Here is a 19,206-nt window from a genome sequence, read left to right on the forward strand (position 1 = left end):
AAACTATGCCTTTGTCTCATTATACGTAACTGAACCTCCCCAGTATCACTAATTTGCCTCTTAGTATCATGCTTCCACATTAGTTCATTACTGGCTAAAAGAAAAAAATGCCACCTATTAAATCACCAGTACTCTGCTACAGAAGCAAGAGTCTTACTTTTCCTTGGGGGTCTTGAATGACTAGTATACAACATGACTGACCAGGTCAAACTTGTGAGATTATTACCTGTATGTTAGGGTTCAGAGGCCCTGATCTATGTACTAGTGACATGAATTAAACATTGTTAACCCTTCATTGCGGGGACTATCTATGAAAACAAGCAGCATGTGAAGAAGAGGGAAACAATCAAATATAAAGAATCTTTATGTACATACATATACGTGTGTGTGTGCAATGCAATTAATATGTTACATCTAAAAAAAATCTACATTAACAGAGTGTTAGCATTGCAAAAGCACCCATTCAGAAGTTAGGAAGTGCCAGATTTAGTTTGCTTGTGCAGCCTTAATTCAGCCCCCTTGTGTGTATGCATTATGATACATTCTTTAATTACATTATTATCTTCTCTGTGTGCAAAGAGTTTTGTAACTATATTATTTCTGCATATCTACTACAGCAGATTTTTCAGTATGTGAAGGCATGTGCATCTTCATATGACATTTAAATAGAGCTGTAAATGGATATTACATATAATACTCCAACAGAGAGCCTTGGGTTTTCCTGTGGATATGGATTACATAATATCTAAGTCACCTCTACAAATGTGGATCAAGGTGGCAGTGGCCAGCAATCGACACCATATGTATTGCCTGCTGTTAATGTTGCTGTATCAGTTGGTTTATATGAGATATGTTGATTGTCTTATTTCAGCTTTTATTGATATCACAAAAGCCCACCACAGCTAGTACCATCTTGACACACTTGTCAGCTGGCTCATTACAGAGACAAAGGAATGGAGAATTCATTTCTCTTTCATCTCTAGAGGTGGTACCTCCTTGTCAGAATGAAGGCCTACTAACAAGATAATGCAGAGAAGCTTGCTATGCTGCTGCCTGTGCAGTACCTGTTTTGGAGACAAATATAAGAGTTCAATCTCAAAGGATGTTAACGTGGCACCTTTTACAGTGCGTACATTTAAAAACAAGTCCAGCACTTGAGATTAAAGTTGTTGTTTGTCATGTTCTTTTTGTTCTAGAAAGCAAGCACAATAAAACCAGAGATGCTAGGTAAGCCTAGTGATTCTAGGTACCTTAGTTTTTGGGTGACAGACTTGAGAAACCTGAATGGAACCTGAGTTCAAGGATAGGTGCTTTGCATTCAGAAAATCAGGCCCTCTTCATTGCATTGCCAGTTTGGGCACCTCAGAATGGAGGCATCCAAAATTACCAGTCACTTCTGAAAATCTTGGCTTTTGCTTACTGTGATTGAAATTTTCCCTGGGCAAATCCTAGAAGTGAGGACCATGCTTGGGAGCAAAATGTCTCTCTTCGTTGATTTTGGTACACTTAGTTTCTGATCTACTTATAGTCTCAGCAACTTGGTTGCTGCCCCCTGCCCCCTTTCAAAAAAATCCTGTGTTTTTCTCCTTGGACCATTGCTCTGCTTTTCAATCATTCTACATACACTATCTACTAAAATAGCTACATTATGTCTGTTAAATGTGAATAATAAATAAGGCTCTTAATCAGATGTGATTACATTTTCTATTTCTGATAACTGTCCAAAGATGTTAATTAAACACAATATCTTTGTATTCTGTGATCTTTGATAGCTTAATATTGGCAGAAAATTCCTTTGAACTAATAGCACCAGATATAACATGAGACAATGTACCCAGAGCTTCAGGGCATCTTTCCAGTTTGAGGTCAAGAACAGAGTAAAAATAAGCCCCATGAAATAAATTTGAGTAGAACCATGCAGTGTTCTCTACCCCACAGGTATTTCAAATATCTTCTTAGTGACACTTTTAAAGCTGTGAAATATGGTTTGGTTGCCCGGGGAGGGAAGAGGCGTTATGTTTTAAAGAGATGCTACTAAGGCTGTGCCTAAAAATCTTGACCTACCTTAATATGTTTGCTTCATACCTAAACTATTACCTTCAGCAGCAAAGAATCCTGTGGCACCTTATAGACTAACAGACGTTTTGGAGCATGAGCTTTCGTGGGTGAATACCCACTTCCTCAGATGCACGTCTGTTAGTCTATAAGGTGCCACAGGATTCTTTGCTGCTTTTACAGATCCAGACTAACACGGCTACCCTCTGATACTTATTACCTTCAGGATTATTTTGAAAACAGATTTTTCATGTTACTGAGGGCCTCAATCTGATCTACTGAAGTCAGCAGCTGACAGTGGCATTTCTGTGGAAGTTCATAAGAAGATGAGTATTTTAGGTCTGAGGGAGTTGGTAGTTCCCCCCCATTTCCTGTTTTTTTTTTCTAGGAATAAAGTCTTGGAGGAGAAACCAGTGATGGCTCATGAGGTAGCACTAGAAGGAATGCACATCATTCTTGAGTGGATAGCTGATGGAAGCTACTTATTCAGGAAATGTTGCTTGGTAGAGCTTGTGGCAGAGAAGATCCAAGGATTAGAGATGCAGCTGGAGACTATGAGGAAATTCAGACAGGGATTTGAAGGTATAATGCAGGAGAGGAGGTGGTAGAGACAACACAAGATTTGTGGATACCTGCCAAATGAAAGGACCTGGAAGATGGACTGCCAGAAGAGGAGGATGATGCATGGACAAATGTGACCATGAGGACAAGATGGAGGAAGAGACCAGATAGTAGTGATGAAATTAAGTTGAGTAACTGGTTTGCTGCACTGGCAAATGAGGAGAAAAAACAGGCAGAAGATGGGGTGTGAAAAAGAAGAAAAGAGAAGCCAGTACCTGCAGGAGAGATGATGGAGATAGCCAGGGACTGGAGCCTGAGTTAAAATGAGGATGATGTTCAGGATTCTGCAAGAGAGAGCATAAAACATGTTATACCAACACCAGGAAGAGACAGGTCTATGTGAGGAAGGACCCCATACTCATGAATCTACAGGCCTGTCACCAGCCCAGATCCAGAGAACAGAAGAGTGTGCTGTCTTCCAGAAGCAAGGATGCAAGATGTGGATGTGAGGCTTAAGAGGATCCTGATGAGACTGGGGGAAAATCCACCGTGCTACATGTTGGGACAAATAATACTGCTAGATTCCAAGGTGAATGGATCAAGGACAGTTATGCTCAGATAGGTCAGACATTTGAAGAAGTGGAAGCTCAGGTGATTTTTCAGCTCAATACTTCTGGTTCCTAGAGAAGGAGAACAAAGGCATATCAAGATAATGAAAATCAACAGATGTGTCCATGGTTAGGTGCTCTGAGGAAGGTTTTAGGATGATTCACCATTGGGAGGCATTCACAGAAAGAACTCTCTTTTTGACTGATGGACTCCACTTAAGTACCTGAGGTATTAATCTTCTGGAACTGAGGCTTGCAATATGAGGAGGGAAGGCAGGGAGATACTCACGAAACCTCCATGCCTGGCTTCAATACACAGGAGGAGAAAAATCTGTTAAATCAAGATATAATAAAGAATAATGGAACACCACAAGCTAAAAAACTGGGTAAGGTCCAAAAGAAACAACTGAAATACTTGTACATGAATGCAAGGTGTCTGGGCAATAAATGGAGGAACTGTAACTACTGGTGCAGGAGGTCAAACCAGATATTTTAGGGATTATAGAAACATGGTGGAATAACATTCTTGACAGGAATATAGGTAATGAATAGTGTGTGCTGTTTAGGAAAGGTTAGAATAAAGGTAAAGGGGGTGGGGTACCATTGTACAACAAAGATGTACTGTAAAGGAATACAAAGTAATAGTATGGACAAAAGAGGATGTATTTGGGTTGAAATCGCTTTGGGGGAAGGATTGTGAAAGAAGTCCTTTTGGGATAGTGTTAGGGGTCTGTTTTAGACCCCCAGGGTCAGACTCGGATGTGGATAGTGATCTCTTTAATCTTCTTAGAGAAATACTTTTGGGAATTGTGTCATAATGGGAGATTTTAACTTCACAGATATAGATCAGAGAATAAATTACATTAATACTGGATGTGATAGATGACAGTTTCCTTCACGAAATTGTCACTGAATCAACAAGAGGCTATGTAATTTTAGTGAGGACTTCATAGGAAATAGCCTTGGATCAAGTGATCATGAATTTATTCAGTTTAAATTAAATGGAAAGATAAGATGCTAGTCATCTATGATTTCTTGATTTCAAAAGGGCAAACTGTGAAATTAAGGGAACTACTTAGAGAAGTCAACTGGACTGAAGAGTTTAAGGACTTAAATGTAGGGAAGGCTTGGAATGTCTCCAAATCAGATATATGAAAACTTCTTTAAAATTGCATCCCAAGAAAGGAGAAAAAACATGTAGGAAAAAGCTCCAGACCCAACTGAATGAAGAACCACCTAAAACAAGTTATTAGGAGTAAGCGGAGAGCCTATAGGGAATAGAAAAAGGGGCTGATCATCAAAGAAAGCTACATCTTGGAGGTTAGAAAATGTAGGAATAAAGTGAGAATTTCTAAAGGTTCGGCTGAATTAGCTCTTGCCAAGGAAATTAAAATAAATAATAAGAGACTTTATAGTTATATATAAAAAAGAGACTAAGGAAGGATGAAGCCAGGCTACTATGGAGGGAGAGAAGATGAAGGATAATCTAGGTATGGCCCCAAAATTAAAGAGAGACCTCAATTTTTCAAGAAGGATAATAAGATGGAGTATGGGCGTGAAGGCAATTCACTTGATGGAAATGAGTGCCTGTAAATGGAAATTACCATATCTGATGTTGAAGAAAAACTTAGAGCTCAATGCATTTCAACTGGGGGGACTAGATTATTTTCATTCCAGAATATTGAAAGAACTGGCACATGAAATTACTAGTCCTATGGCAAGGATTGGCTACAAGCATTGTCTTTGATGTGAGATCTAAGGTGAAAACTGACCTTGATAAGTCACTAGTCCTTTGAGACTATAAGTAACCTAAATATTTTGTGATCTTTGGTGTTAAGTTACCATTTATCAGAGAGTCAAGCTTGCCTGGATGGCAATATGTTGAAATGCCCAAGAGGACTGTCTGTGACTCCATGATAAGGCTGTATAGTGCCTGAGGAGTTTACCCTTGTTACTTGGTTGGTGAAATCTGAGTATAGAACTCACAGCCAGGTTGGGATATGTGCTCTGCTTCTTAACATTCTGCCCTGAGGTTGATATTCTTCCTCATGAGCCACTCCAGACAGCATGACAGGGCTTGCTTCCAGTTTGTCATATGTTCCTAACACTTTGCTTTGGGGTTTCTGCCAGCCAGGAAGGGATTTTTTTCCCCTCAGTGTATTCTGGAAGGGTTTTTTATGTCCTTCCTTTGAAACATCTGGGATGGCCACTGCTGAATATGGGACATTGGGCAGGGTGAGCTAGGGCTTTGAGGTGGCACTGAACAGTCTCTCTTTTTGGTGTTTGGCTGGCTTGCTGGCCCACGCTCTTAGGGTCTAGCCGATGGTCATATGCACAGTTGGGAAGGAATTACCCCACTGATCAGATTAGCACTGACCTTGGGGATTTTTTGCTGACTTCTGCAACACATGAGTGCTGGATTATCTGGGTATATCTTACTTAATCATTTACCTGTTATTGTTCATGCATCAAGCACTGGTGCACCTTGGTCCTTACCGTTCTCTGCCTATGGCACATAATAGTCTAGTCTTCTGTGGTTGTCATATTTCAGTCTAATTTTGATTGTTCGGTTTAGTGTGTGGAGTTGGATGGTGCTGATGGCCTGTGATATACTGGAGGTGAGACTAGATGATATTTTCCCTTCTGGCCTTATCTCTCAGATTCTAAATCTGTGGCAGTTTTGTTGTGGGGAAGGGACTGAGGCAATAATAAATGAGTCTGGCCCATGTGTTGTGATAACCAATTCATGGTTTGTGTGTACCACTTTAACACTGAAACCAATGGATGGAAATCAGTACACATGCCATAGCAGTGCAGAAGTGCAGTGCGTTTGTGATGGGCTTCTACCACTATCCTTAGTCACCCTCAGAAAGTCTTACTTTGAGTCTAGTGATAAGTTTCAAGTATTCTGGGTTTTAAAAAAAAAATGTCAAGTGACAGGAATTACTGTTTTGCACAAACAAAATATAAAACACACATGGAATTTTGCTGAGAAAACACATCTGTGTCAGTTTTAGGCTTAATAATCTTAACATTGTCCCTATATTTATATATCTAATGCGAGAATTGCTTCATCTGTCACTGAGATTCATCAACCTGAGAGCTGCAACAAGGTGGCCGTTGGTGTAAATCCTGGCTGATTTGTAGGACTTCAGACCAAAAGGCACCATTGTGATCACCTAATCTGACCTCCTGCTTGACACAAGCCATAGAATTTCATCCAATGATTCCCACAGTGGAGAGAATTATCTTCCCCAGCTATGTAAGCATTTGCTATCCAGTCCTGATCAAATATAAGCTGTATTTCAACAAGACATACAGTCTCAATTTTGACTTCCAAGTGAAGATGAATTTACTGCTTTCCTTGCTAAGCTATTCCAGTGATTCCATCCTGTGTCTAATATGAATTTGTCTAATTTAATTGTCCAGCTGTTGGATCTTGTTTGCCTTTCACTGCTATGTTCAAGGCCACCCTAATGTCAGATAGCTTCTCTCTGTGTAGACAGTAGTTAAGCCTGTTGTTGTTTTTACTTAATGGTATTGCAGTAGATCCTGTTGGCCCATTCCAGGACAAGGGCCTAATTGCACTAGGCATTGTATGAAGACGTACAATAATAAGGTGGCAGCCCCTGCCCCAGAAAGCTCTCATCATTATGGCAAGATGCAGCAGGTGAGTAAGAGAAATAGAGGGGAAAGGAATGGTCTGATCACCCTAAAGCAAGCATGCCTGCCAGCCCCGGTAGTGTTTTTTGCATTGGGGGAGGGGGGAAGATCTCCTGCATGCAGAAGCCACTGCTGATATAGGTAGAAGAGACAAGTTTCAAGAGTTGCATCCCTCTGTCATTAGTGAATAATCTGTGCCATATGAAAGTAGAGAATAATCAACAGGAGGCACTGGAGGGGGGATGAAGTCTCCCAAATCCCTTTCCTTACTTCCAGAAATGCTCCGGCTACTGTCAGAAATGGGGGGTGGGGGAAATAGCTGAAGATGTTTTGGTGAAGCTGCTTCCCTGCCCATCTCTCTGCCAGCTGTCACCCAACTCTGTTAACAGCCCTTAAAACAACTGGCCACATGAGCAGCGCCTGTGAAAAGGCAGCTAATGCCCTCTTTATAGAGAAGTGGAGCAGATTGCCCCACCATCCTTTTGCCAGTAACAAGCATAGGTGGATCAGTATGGGGGAATGAAGCATAGACAGGTAACGAGGGTGGTGTGGGTTAGAGTGGTGTTGGTGGCTGTCACAAGGGACAAGATACAGGAAGTTATGTTAGTGAGAGACTCTCTCTGGTGGGTTTTATGCCCTGGTGTACTTATTTAGTTATTGCTAGCTGTGCAGTGGTGTTCAAATCAGAACAGGAGTTTGCCAACACTAATACAAGTTTCCAAAAGCTTTTGTGTTTTTACTGAGGAACGATATTTTTAACTAGGATATGTTGTAACATTCATTAAAATGCTTGTACAAGGGCCAATGTGTTCTACTGAAATGTTTGTTTAAAAAAATACAGATGGTCGCTAATAAGAATGTGTAAGTGTACTGTAAGACAGGTAGCTTTGTTTTAAAATTATATATATATATAAAAAATACAGTTTTATGAAAGGTGCATGTTCTACTACACAAAGCCTGATTCAATGCCCATTAAAGTCAATGGAAAGACTCCCATTGACTGTCATGGGAGCTGGATCATGACCGTGAAGCATTCCCACGCTATTGGCAGACAGTGAAAGCTACCCTCTACAGCAGGGGTCAGCAACCTTCAATACATGGCCCATTAAGATAATCCGCTGGCGGGCCACGAGAATTTTGTGTATGTTGACTGTCTGCAGGCACAGCCCCCCGCAACTCCTAGTGGCTGCAGTTCACCATTCCCGGCCAATAGAAGCTGCAGTGGGCCATGCCTGCAGATAGTACATATAAAACAAAATGTCTTGTGGCCCGCCTGTGGATTACTCTGATGGGCCGTGTGCCAAAGGTTGGCGACCCCTGCTCTATAGGCTGAATCATAAACAAAGAAACAACAGTCAGCCTCTAAGGATGAGGGAGCATTCAGTCTATGACCTTTCTGCTGAGACTGCTAGGTGTCAACTGGTATCAGGTATGGTGATGGCTTTATGAAACAGAAACTTCTGCACTAGAACTGGACTGAGGTTACCAATTCATTTCCTATTCATTAGGTCATTGAAGAGCAATCGTGCAGCATCCACTTTTGAACTGATCCCCTTGTAGCTTTAGTTATGGATTACTTTAACTAATTCCCCATCCCGATGGTGAGGGTTTTACACCTACTTTAATCTGTGAGAGTTCAGGCCCCAAGATTGAATAGAGAGGTTACTGATAAAAGAGGGACCCACGGAATACAACAGACACTACATAGTGCTCTTGCTAAAATTATTACTTTTATTAACCAACCAATCAATGTACACACTGCAATGTGGTAAATGAGAGACCAATACAGAATGCATAATATTTGTATTGCTCACACTGTGCCTTGTGGAAAAACCTGAAATGTTAATGGCCGTGAGGATGAGGACTATCATCACCATATCCTCCTGTTATCTCCCCCACATCAAAGTATGCAGGTTGTGATACAGCTTTTATAATAATTGGGCTGTTGCCTGCTTTGGTTCATATGTATTTTTGAAGGTTTTAACCTTTTCTTTATTTGAACTTCCACACCCCACTACTTTTGGGGTATGCCATTTTTCACAGGCTAACTCATTGGTTCCCCTTACACTCATTAACACTTATGTCACTTTATCGCCATAGTAACAGGCAGTTACCTTAAGGAAGTCTCTAACATTTCACCCTTGCTACCAATAGTCATCTTTAAGTGTCTGCTAATCTCTTGTAACATTATTATCCAAACTCAGTAGTTAACTTTCAAAACATCAGCGTATCACAAGCAGAGACACAAACTCAGTGGGATTATTATTAATTTATGTATGCTAATTTGTTCTAAATCCTAATTTTGCTAAACTAAATATTTTACAGGCCTGTAGGCCCTGTAATACAATATTAATAATGCTTATATTCCACCTCTGTATCCTAAATATACCTGATGCCTTTTATCCTTGGCTGCAACCTGGAGGTAAGACACTGTTATTTCATTACAAAACCTCTAAACTATCTCTAGTCTCCCTTAAGCAGTATGTGTTTAAAATCAATATAATCTCCCTTTAGCACCCCTGAACCAAAATCACATAATAAAAACAATGCTGCAGAGTTTGGCTCAAAGGGAGGCATTAGAGATGAAGCTGATGAATTTCAAATTCATATCTATTCACTTGATGCCAGAGGTCAGGATATTGTACAACCTGTATCTCAGAGCTTTTGGTGCTCCAAACAAGAATCAATTATATTGCCGCAAAGAGGACCACAGGTAGTGAGGAAAACCCCTTCTAAAAGTCTCTATCAAACTGACAGTTTTTGAACTTCACATAAAAGACAAGATGGCAATGGAAGCACAGAGTGGTGGTGTTTGACTCTCTGTTACTGGGATCTCTAAATCATTCTCTAACTACTGTGTGATGTGGACATGTGCTTATCAAATCCCATATGTTTCCATGACAGTAATGTGCAGTTAACTCAATCAATAGTATGCTGATTGGAGTGGATCCTTTTTTTTTCCCCCTTTTTTTGGAGTGGGGTGGGATGGGTGGGTAAGCATATGTTCACTAAGATAGAAATATACAAAATTGTGGGTTTTTTCTTTCATTCATTATCTGTCATTGCAGTATCTGCCAGTCAAGCATATGATGTTTCACTGAGGATTAATGACCAAAGGGGTGTTGTTGAGCATGGTGAGAAAACCATGCAAGTGCTCGATTTCCCTGGAAAATTCCCTGTGATTGTTGAAAGAGTGGTTGTTACTAGAGTGACCACTCTTTAATGTGAAAAATAATCCTTGTAGCTATTTTCTTTGGTAATCGTCCATCATTACTAGGTAATGGAATGTAACTCTGTTGTCAGAGGACTAGCATCTGATGACAGCAACAGTGAATTTGTCCCAGTAAGTTTAAATACTGCCCTTCCTATGCCAGTAGCCAATCCAAATTATAATTGTACAGCAGCCAACCCAAATGATAACTGTATTTTTAATAATGGTCTGTCATTAGACCTAGCTTTCCTTTATTATCTGTTTAAATCAGCACACTTAGGAATCCCCCCTTCATTTGATACTCCTGAGGGAGTTCTGCACCAAAAAATTAAAAATTCTGTGCAAAAAAAAACCTGTCCACAATATTTCAAAATTCTGCATATTTTATTTTTCAATAAATAAATGTGGAGGCTCCAGCATGGTGGTGGGGAGCACAGGCCACTGGCTGCACGGAGGTGGGAGATCACCCTGCAGCCCTCCTATCCCCTCCGCTCCGGGACATGAACTTGGCAGTGAGGCTGCACCCGACCCTGGCACAGCATAAGGGCCAAGCCTGCCTGAGAAACACCACAAGGCCCTGCCCCACCAAGCCAGGTGCACAGAGTCTCACACACATGCCCAGCCCTGACCTCAGGAGTGGAAGAGGCAGGCTCAGCCTGGCAGGATCTTAGTGTGGGGGTGTGGATCCAGGTGTGGGTGAGAGGGTTCTGTGGGGGGAAATCTGGGTGTGGGTGGTTTAGTGGGGGGTCTGGGTGTGGGGAGTATCCGGATGCACAAGGGCTTGGTGGTGGTTCCAGGTGCAGGGAGAATGGGACTCTGCAGGGAGTCCAGGTGAAGGTGGTTGGGAGGGACGGTCTGGGTGTGGGGGGATGGGGCTTGGTAGTGGAATCTGAGAGGGACAGGCTCAGTGGGGGGGGGGTCCGGGTGCTGGAGAAGTGGGGTTTGGTGGGGTGGATGCAGGGGATTCATTGGAGTGGTACAGGTGCAGGGAGATGTGCTTGTTGGGGTGGGTTTTGAGTGCAGCAAACTTAGCAGGGGATGGTGTAGATGCAGGGGGGTCTGAGTTTAGGGGAACTCCAGAAGCAGGGGATGAGGCTTGGGGGGGTGCAAGGGCCTCAGTTGGAAAGTTCTGGGTGCTGGGAAAGTGAGGCTTGGCGTGGGGCGTCTGGTTATAGGGGAGTCCAGGTGGACAGGGAGCAGCTCTCTATATAGTGACCTATCCGCCTGCAGCTGAGGAGTGATGGGGACAGGAGATGGTGGGCAGTGCTGAGCTTCCTATAGCTGGTGGAGGTTTCTGGGGTAGGTCTGGCCTGGATCCGGCCACTCTTTTTTTTTTTAAATAAACCATCTCCTTTTATTGCATATTTCACTGTAGCAAATCAAATGAGATCTGGATTCTAAAAGCCCCATCAAATTCCAAAGCATTGTTCTTTCTTGGCAATTCTGGAAGCATGTTAGCGCTAAGTGGTTCCTTCCACTGGTCAGACTATCATTCCTTTCACCTGCTTACTTTGGTCACTAGCCATTCCTTCCAATCTCTTCCATTCTTGTCTGTACTCCAGGCTCCTGTTTCCCTGTCTTAGCACTGAATGTCTTCACAAGAGGGTGGAGACACCATTATTATATTTGCACTGCTTCAGTGCCTCGTTGAAACCTTCACACAAGGTCAAGTCACTCTGATTGGTAGCACATTCCAAGAACTGTTTCATCTTATAGTGGCAAGGGCCATACTGCGGCTGCTGGAACGCAGGCTGCCTGGGCTCCTCGATAGTACTGGCTGGTTTCGCAGCACTGAGCCAGCTACTGCCACTGAATGCCCCAGTGTGAGCACTGCCAACCACATGGCCCACTGCAGATCCAACAGCAACCCCAGCAGCAGTGGTAGCCATCTGGGCCATCAGGCCAGGCTGCTGGGGCTGGCCTGGGGCTGCAACAGCTGAAGGTGGAGGATGAGCTGGTGGGTGAGCATGAGCTGGGGCTGCACTGACTGAGGACGGCCGGGCCGCCGCCGCGCTCCTGCTCCCCCTAGGCATCCTCAGGCCGACGCCTCTGTCCCGAGTCTCCTTGAACAGGGGCGCCGCGCAGCCAGTTTAAAGGGCTGGCGAGGGAAACCACATGGCTAGGTTCAGGGGAAGGGGAAATCTCGTCCTGCTGAGCAGGACAAGCAGCTGAGCCCAGAGCAGGGTAGGAGCCACTGGCCCTCCCCAGCCATGCCCTCCACTCACACACAGTGATTTCTCTCTCCGCTGGCTGCTCTGGGCACCCAAAACAATGCACTGGCACTGCTGGGGAGGGGTGCATGACTGTTCTTGTGGCTTCCCTTTGCTTCCCTGTCAGAAATAGTTTTTCTTTGGGGAAGCAAAGAAATCTGTGGGGAACATGAATTCCCCTAGGAATGCTTGTCATTTGTTTAGCTTTGCCCATGCCAATTCATTTCAGAAGAGGCGTTCAGAATGATTCTAGCAGACAGAAAAGTAGCACCTCTGTGATCTATTTATAGAGTGGATTAGGAGATGTGAAGCAAGGATTTCGCTTGCAGGGGCAAGGATGGAGGGGAATGATTTAGGACTGAGTTGAAGGCATGTCAATTGACCCTTGTCTTTCCAAAAGTAAAGGGAGTTTTTAATTACCTGAATCTTCTGAGAAAGAAAAGTACCTACCTGTGGCACAGAGCTAATGGCTTCACAAATATGCAGTAATAATAACAATACAGCTGTATCCTTCTACTCATCAAGAAATTAGTTTTTCCAGTACTTCACAGTAAATGAAATTTGGCTCGTTCACATCATGGTCATCTAGTTCATTATAAGTAAATATTTCTTTCAAAATCTATGGGTAAATACCAAACCCTATGTGCGTGCATTGTCACAGAAGGGTCAATTGTATAACTCTAGCTATTGTGACAAAGTTCCTCCTCTACCTTGGTGGGTCCTGCGCTTATTGGCAGATTTGCTCACCTCAGTGATCTTCCCCACAGTCTGAATCAACTCCTCCTGTATCTGATCAGGAGTAGGGAAGTTTGGGGGGAACCTGGGCCCGCCCTCTACTTCAGGTTCTAGCCCAGGGCCCTGTGGATTGCAGCTGTCTATAGTGCTTCCTGTAACAGCTGCATGACAGCTACAACTCCCTGGGCTACTTCCCCATGGCCTCCTCCAAACACCTTCTTTATCCTCACCACAGGACCTTCCTCCTGGTGTCTGATAACGCTTGTACTCCTTAGTCCTCCAGCAGCATAGCCTCTCACTCTCAGCTCCTTGTGCCTCTTGCTCCCAGCTCCTCACACACACTTCCTCTCCTCTGGCTCCACCCACCCCCACCTGACTGGAGTGAGCTCCTTTTTAAACCCAGGTGCCCTGATTAGCCTGCCTTGATTGGCTGCAGGTGATCTAATCAGCCTGTCTGCCTTAATTCTCGCAGATTCCTGATTACTCTAGTGCAGCCCCTGCTCTGGTCACTCAGGGATCAGAAAACTACTTATCCAGTGACTAGTGTATTTGCCCTCTACCAGACTCCTGTATGCCTGCCCACCCTCGCTGGATGCCAATAGGACCAGACTCCTGTACCCCACTGGTTTGGATCTGTCACACTATGTATTTCCAAGCTTCAGCAAACAGAAAAACATTTCAAAATAGAAGTGAGAATATCTATTTGATTAGAATTTACAAGTACACCTCTACCCCGATATAACACTGTCTTCGAGAGCCAAAAACTCTTAGTGCATTATAGGTGAAACCGCATTATACCGAACTTGCTTTAATCCGTCTGAGTGCTGCTTTACCGCCTTGTATCCAAATTCATGTTATATTGGGTTGCGTTATATCAGGGTACAGGTGTGTATGCACACACTGCAAACTTTGGCTTTGATCCTACAAGCTGTTCCCTATAAGAAGACTTCTGGACCCATGCGCGACCCCATTGTCTCAATGGGTCTATTTTCCTTGAGATATTATTTCTGGTTTCATTTTGGGGTGGAATTATGATTTGTAGGCCATACGATGCTGTAGCAGGGGAATCTGTCTATGAATGGCATCTCCCCCAAGCAGGGCTGGATTAAGGCAGGGGCCCCGGCTCAAGAGGGGCCCTGCAAAAATAAATCATAGGCAGTGATCTACGGGCCGCTAAAAGGGGCGGTCAGGCAGGCTGCCTGCCTGCCACGGCCCCATACCAGTCCCAGAAGGAGCCGGCTGCTGGCACGTCTCTGGCACGCTGCTGGCTGTGCAGTGGGGGAGGCAACTCTGTGTGCTGCCCCACCCTCAGCACCATCCTCGCAGCTCCCATTGGCCAGGAACCAGCCAATGGGAGCTATGAGGGCAGCGCTTGCGGGCACAGCAGCACACAGAGACCCACTGCCCCCTTCCCTTCAGGGACCGCAGAGATGTGCCAGTAGCCAGCCACTTCTGGGAGCGGTGTGGGGCTATGGCAGGCAGGCAACCTGAGCCCTGCTGTGCCGATGGCCGGGAGCAGCCTGTGGTAAGCGCCTTCCAGCTGGAGCCTACACCTCACACCCCCTCCTGTACCCTAACTCCCTGCCCCAGTCCGGAGCCCCCTACTGCATCCAAACTACCTTCCAAACCCCGCACCTTTTCCTGCACCCAAACTCCCTACCCCAGATCAGAATCCCCTCCTGCACCCAAACTCCCTCCCAGACTCCACACCCTCTCCTGCACCCAAACTCCCTCCCAGGAAAAAGATTTGTGTAACTTTAGCACCCTCATGACCAAAACTTCTGCCGCTGTCTGCAAAGCCACAGAGCGACCACCTGCCCACTTCACTAGCTAGCAGCCTCCCTCCTTGTTCCCAATGCAGAGTCACAAGCCCCAGTACTCACAGCCCCATGCAGCTCTGGGCAGCCGTGATACTGGGTCCAGATCTGGCCTGTCCTGCTCGGTTAATTCCTCCCTGGCACAGGGCTCCTTCTGGCTTCTGTCCTGGGATGTCCGTGATCAGCCATCCTGTCCTTCCCAGGCTTCATGTGGGTTCTCTGCTGCTTCACTTTCTTAGGCCTGCGGGTTGCAGCCCTTCTCTCTTTCCAACTCCGGAGCCACACCCTTAAGTTTCCCCCCTTTCTCTCACTATTCCTTCTCCCTTCTTAGGAAAAAGATTTAAAGGGGCCATGCTTTCTAAACCCTAAAGGAGTTACATTTGTATACAGGGGCCCCACAAAATCTAATGGCTCCGGGCCCACAGGAGAGTTAATCCATCCCTGCCTCGCAGCACCCTTGCATATTAGGAACACTGGACTGGCCTGCACAGCAAAGAAAACCCACGTCTGGGCCATGCCAACTGACTTGGGTCTCAACGCTTGAGCTATGGGGCTGCTTCACTGCTAGTTGTATTCTGGAAGGCAACTGGTTAATTATTTATATAAAAATTTTAGTCTTAAGCATAGTACTGTCTACGTGTCTTCCATGAAGCCCACAGAACTTTTGTTATAGGGGTGTGTAGCGAGTCGGTGTGGCTCCCCTCCTGCCCAGGAGAGGGAGCGCCTAGCCAGAAGCCTGAGTGGGCGGGGCTAAGGAGCAATGAGCCCACCCCTCAGAGGGTCAGGCGACGACTCGGAAGTACAAAAGCCGGCCGTCAGAGCTCAGTTGGAGCCCAGCCGCCGCTGGGAGAAGACCTGCCGCAGGGAGCTTGAGACTGGGAACCCTCTAGGGCCCCGGGCAGCCGCCCTGACTGGCTGGAGCTGCCCCACACCTGCTACTTGGAGGAGCTGCTGGAGCTTCCCTGTGCCTACTATCCGGAGGAGCCGCTGGAGCCTCCTCGGTCCTGCTGTTACCCAGAGGGACCACCGGAGCAAGCCAGCCCGGACTTCCCTGAGGAACTACCGGACCTGCCACCCAGCCATGGCCTGCTGCTGGACTACCCAGGGGGCGACCCTACGGACCAGGTAGGCCCTGAGGGAGAGGTCGGAAGTAGCCCGGGGGCAGCCGACTCCGGTCAGGCTGCAACCATATCCAAGTCTATGTTAGAGTGTTGCGGGCAGGATCCCCACTGATGCAGCAGCGGACCGTCTGCTGCTGTTAGGGCCCCGGCTGGGACGCAGTGGAGTGGGTGGGCCTGCGTCCCCCTTGCCACCCCGCTTACGGGTGGCAGTCTCCCCCCTCTCCCCGGTGCCCAGGCCTACGGGCCGGGGCTTATAGACTGAGTGCTTTGCCCAGCCCTGAGCCAGAAGGGCCTGAGCTTTGTGACTCTGCATTTGGTGCCCCGCCCGAACTTAGGGCTGGGCCCTTTTAGACTGTATTGGTGCTCAGCCCTGAACCAGAGGACTTGAAGTTCCTTAAACCCTGTGCGTTGCTCAGCCCTGAACCAGAAGGGCCTAAGCTCCCTTTAGACTCTGTATTGCTGCTTAGCCCTGAAGCAGAGGGCCTGAGCCCCTACTGACTCTGTATTGCTGCTCAGCCCTGAAGCAGAGGGCCTGAACCCCCTGTGACTCTGTATTGTTGCACTGCCCCGAATCCGGGGCCGGAGTCTTGTGCTTTGGTGTTCATCGCCCCAGGACCTTCCCGGCCCGACAGCGTGTAGGGAGCCGGTGTGGCTCTCCTCCGCTCCTCAGGGAGGGTCGAGCCCCAGTCCCACACCTTTACACAGTGACATGCTGACAATCTTTTTAAAAAATGTATACATGTATTAATTTGTTATATCTTGTCTTAAATTAAGACCATAAGCTTTTGAGGACAGGGACTCTCTCTTTCTGTATGTCCATACAGTGCCTAACGTAATGAAGCCCTGACTCAGTTGGCACCCTCAAATAATATGTAGCTTATAAAAATCTCAAGTTAAGATCTTTATAACAGCATATCTTAAGAACTGCAACTTAAAATCTTCTGTGCATGTTATGCTGCATAATAGCCACAAGTACAGAATTTGCAACAAACACATTATGAAGTCTGTAATTATAATTTAATTATTATACTCTACCATATGCTAATGCCTGAGTTTTCAAATGTACTATGCAATTCTTACTCCTGTAGACTTCAGTGAAATTTGTGAGTGCTCAGTACCTCTGTTATTGGTACCCTGATTTTCAGAGTAATGCAATACAACCTGCTATCATCTTTGATCCTTCCTTATGCATACATTTTGCTGGGTGGTGCTCATTCTGCACATTTGTCAATTCCTTTCTTTTCTGAAGATTTCACATATTTCTAGAGATCTCTGGAGAAACCAGTCTTCTACTGTATACTCCAGATATAATAACTGCAGCTAAAATAAACATATAGTGAATTAACATACACTGTTTCCTTTTCTAAATCATAGTCATTTCCATAATCGGGTAAGAGCCAGTGGATTAGAATCCTTGGAGAAATATTACTTATGCCTGGAAGATTTGCATGTTGAAGTGATTTATTCAGCTATCTGTTGAATCTTTCATGACTTGATGAAACAGAAAATTTACATCACATAGTAATTTAGTACAAATGTGGTTTCTCCACCAAAAGATGTAACTCAACTACACCTGTACCCTGCTATAACACGGTCATGGGGAGCCAGAAATCTCTACCGCGTTGTAGCTGAAACCTCGTTATATCGGAGTAGGGGCGGCAGGACTCCAGCGGTGATTTAAAAAGCTTTGGGCTCCAGCTGCTGCAGGGAGCCCCAGGCCCTTTAAATCGCCCGCAAACCCCGCTGCCACAGTCCCGGGGTAGCAGCAGCAGGGCTCCAGCGGTGTTTTAAAGGATCCTGGGCTCCCTGCAGCAGCTGGAGCCCCGAGCCCTTTAAGTCACCGCCCGAGCCCTGCTGCCACAGCCCTGGGAGCCTCGCTGCTATCACGCTATACGCGAACCTGTGTTATATCGGGTCACGTTATAGCAAGGTAAAGGTGTATAAGATTGTTCTGTTCCATTAGAAGAAATTGTTTTCTGCTAAACCTTTTATGAAGTTAGCTATTAATTACTTTATACCAGAGTACAATTTAGACCAGTGTGGAACTGCGTCACCCCTGCCCTGCCGTCTTGGGTGCCTTACAATGCTTGCTTAAATAGCTCTGACTTGGGCTGTTCACAGACTGCCTTTCAGCAGGCAAGTCACACCTGGAGTGTCTGTGTGTAACTGCCAGCTGCCAGCCACACCCTGGCTCTCACCAGCCTTTGTTATACTGCAGGGTGACCCCAACACACACCCAGTCCCAGATTTTCCCCCCAGAAATGTACATCCTGTGCTGCCCAGCCCTCTCCTGGACAGTACAACTATATGAAGTCGGTTATTCTCTAAGGGAATAATATGCCATTTTATTATCTTAAATAGTTAACCAGACACTTCAACTTAAACACACTGGATTAGATAAAACAATAAAACAAGTTTATTAACAACAAAGAGAACTTTTAACTGAGTATAAGTAATGAGGCATACAAATCACAAATGGTTACAAGAATAATAAAGGTAAAAAACTTACTAGTGCCTAACTTAACAAACTATATTCGATTCAAGCAAAATTTCTCACTACCTGCTACCAGGAAGGTTACTGACCAAACTCTTCAGGTCAGGACCCCTACCACTTTAAAGCCCAATGACTGTTTCCTTTTGTCTTCTCAGGTGCAGAGAATGTGATGGGCGGGGGGTGGGGGTGATCCTTGGGGTTTTTGTCCCTCCTTTTTATAGTTTCAATCACGGTCTTGAAAAACATTTCCAGCTGAGAACCAGGATACAAAAAGTCTATGTGGAAGGATGTTCCCTGCTGGCTTTTTTCACCTGTTTGAGCTTTCTTTGTTTCCCTTCCTGCTTGATGACTCTTTACTGCTTACATGCAAATTAAGGCAAGCGCACATTATTTTGTTTAGGACAGATCTGTTTCCCGTCTTCTGCTTGGGCAGGGCTGTGGGATTTGATACATGTGTTAATAAAATCATACAGGAGAATCTCATAACTTCATATACAGTGTTTCCAGACACATTTTATCAGGACCAGCAAATTTTGAGTTTTCAAATGTACAGATATTATTACAGTAGTGTGTAGGGTGTGAATACAGAAGTGTATTCCATCACACTGTCCTTCTTACTGATTTGCTAGGATTTTATGCAACGTGTTTCTGATGCATGTGAAAGATCTATCTATTCTGGCAATGTGAGGAGTCTCTGATTCCTTGGAATTGTTTTAACTAATGCTGGGTTT

At 45.1% G+C, this 19,206-nt stretch overlaps 1 protein-coding gene and 1 pseudogene across 1 annotated transcript in view; one reads left to right on the plus strand and one right to left on the minus strand.

Moving 5' to 3' along the window:
- The window catches only part of CYYR1 (cysteine and tyrosine rich 1), a 94,929-nt gene that overhangs the window by 16,215 nt on the left and 59,508 nt on the right, over positions 1-19,206 (plus strand). The window lies entirely within an intron of this gene.
- Positions 11,431-12,193, minus strand: LOC115659456 (annotated as a pseudogene).

This window comes from Gopherus evgoodei, chromosome 1 (genome assembly GCF_007399415.2).
Source record: "Gopherus evgoodei ecotype Sinaloan lineage chromosome 1, rGopEvg1_v1.p, whole genome shotgun sequence".
Taxonomy (NCBI): Eukaryota; Metazoa; Chordata; order Testudines; family Testudinidae; genus Gopherus; species Gopherus evgoodei.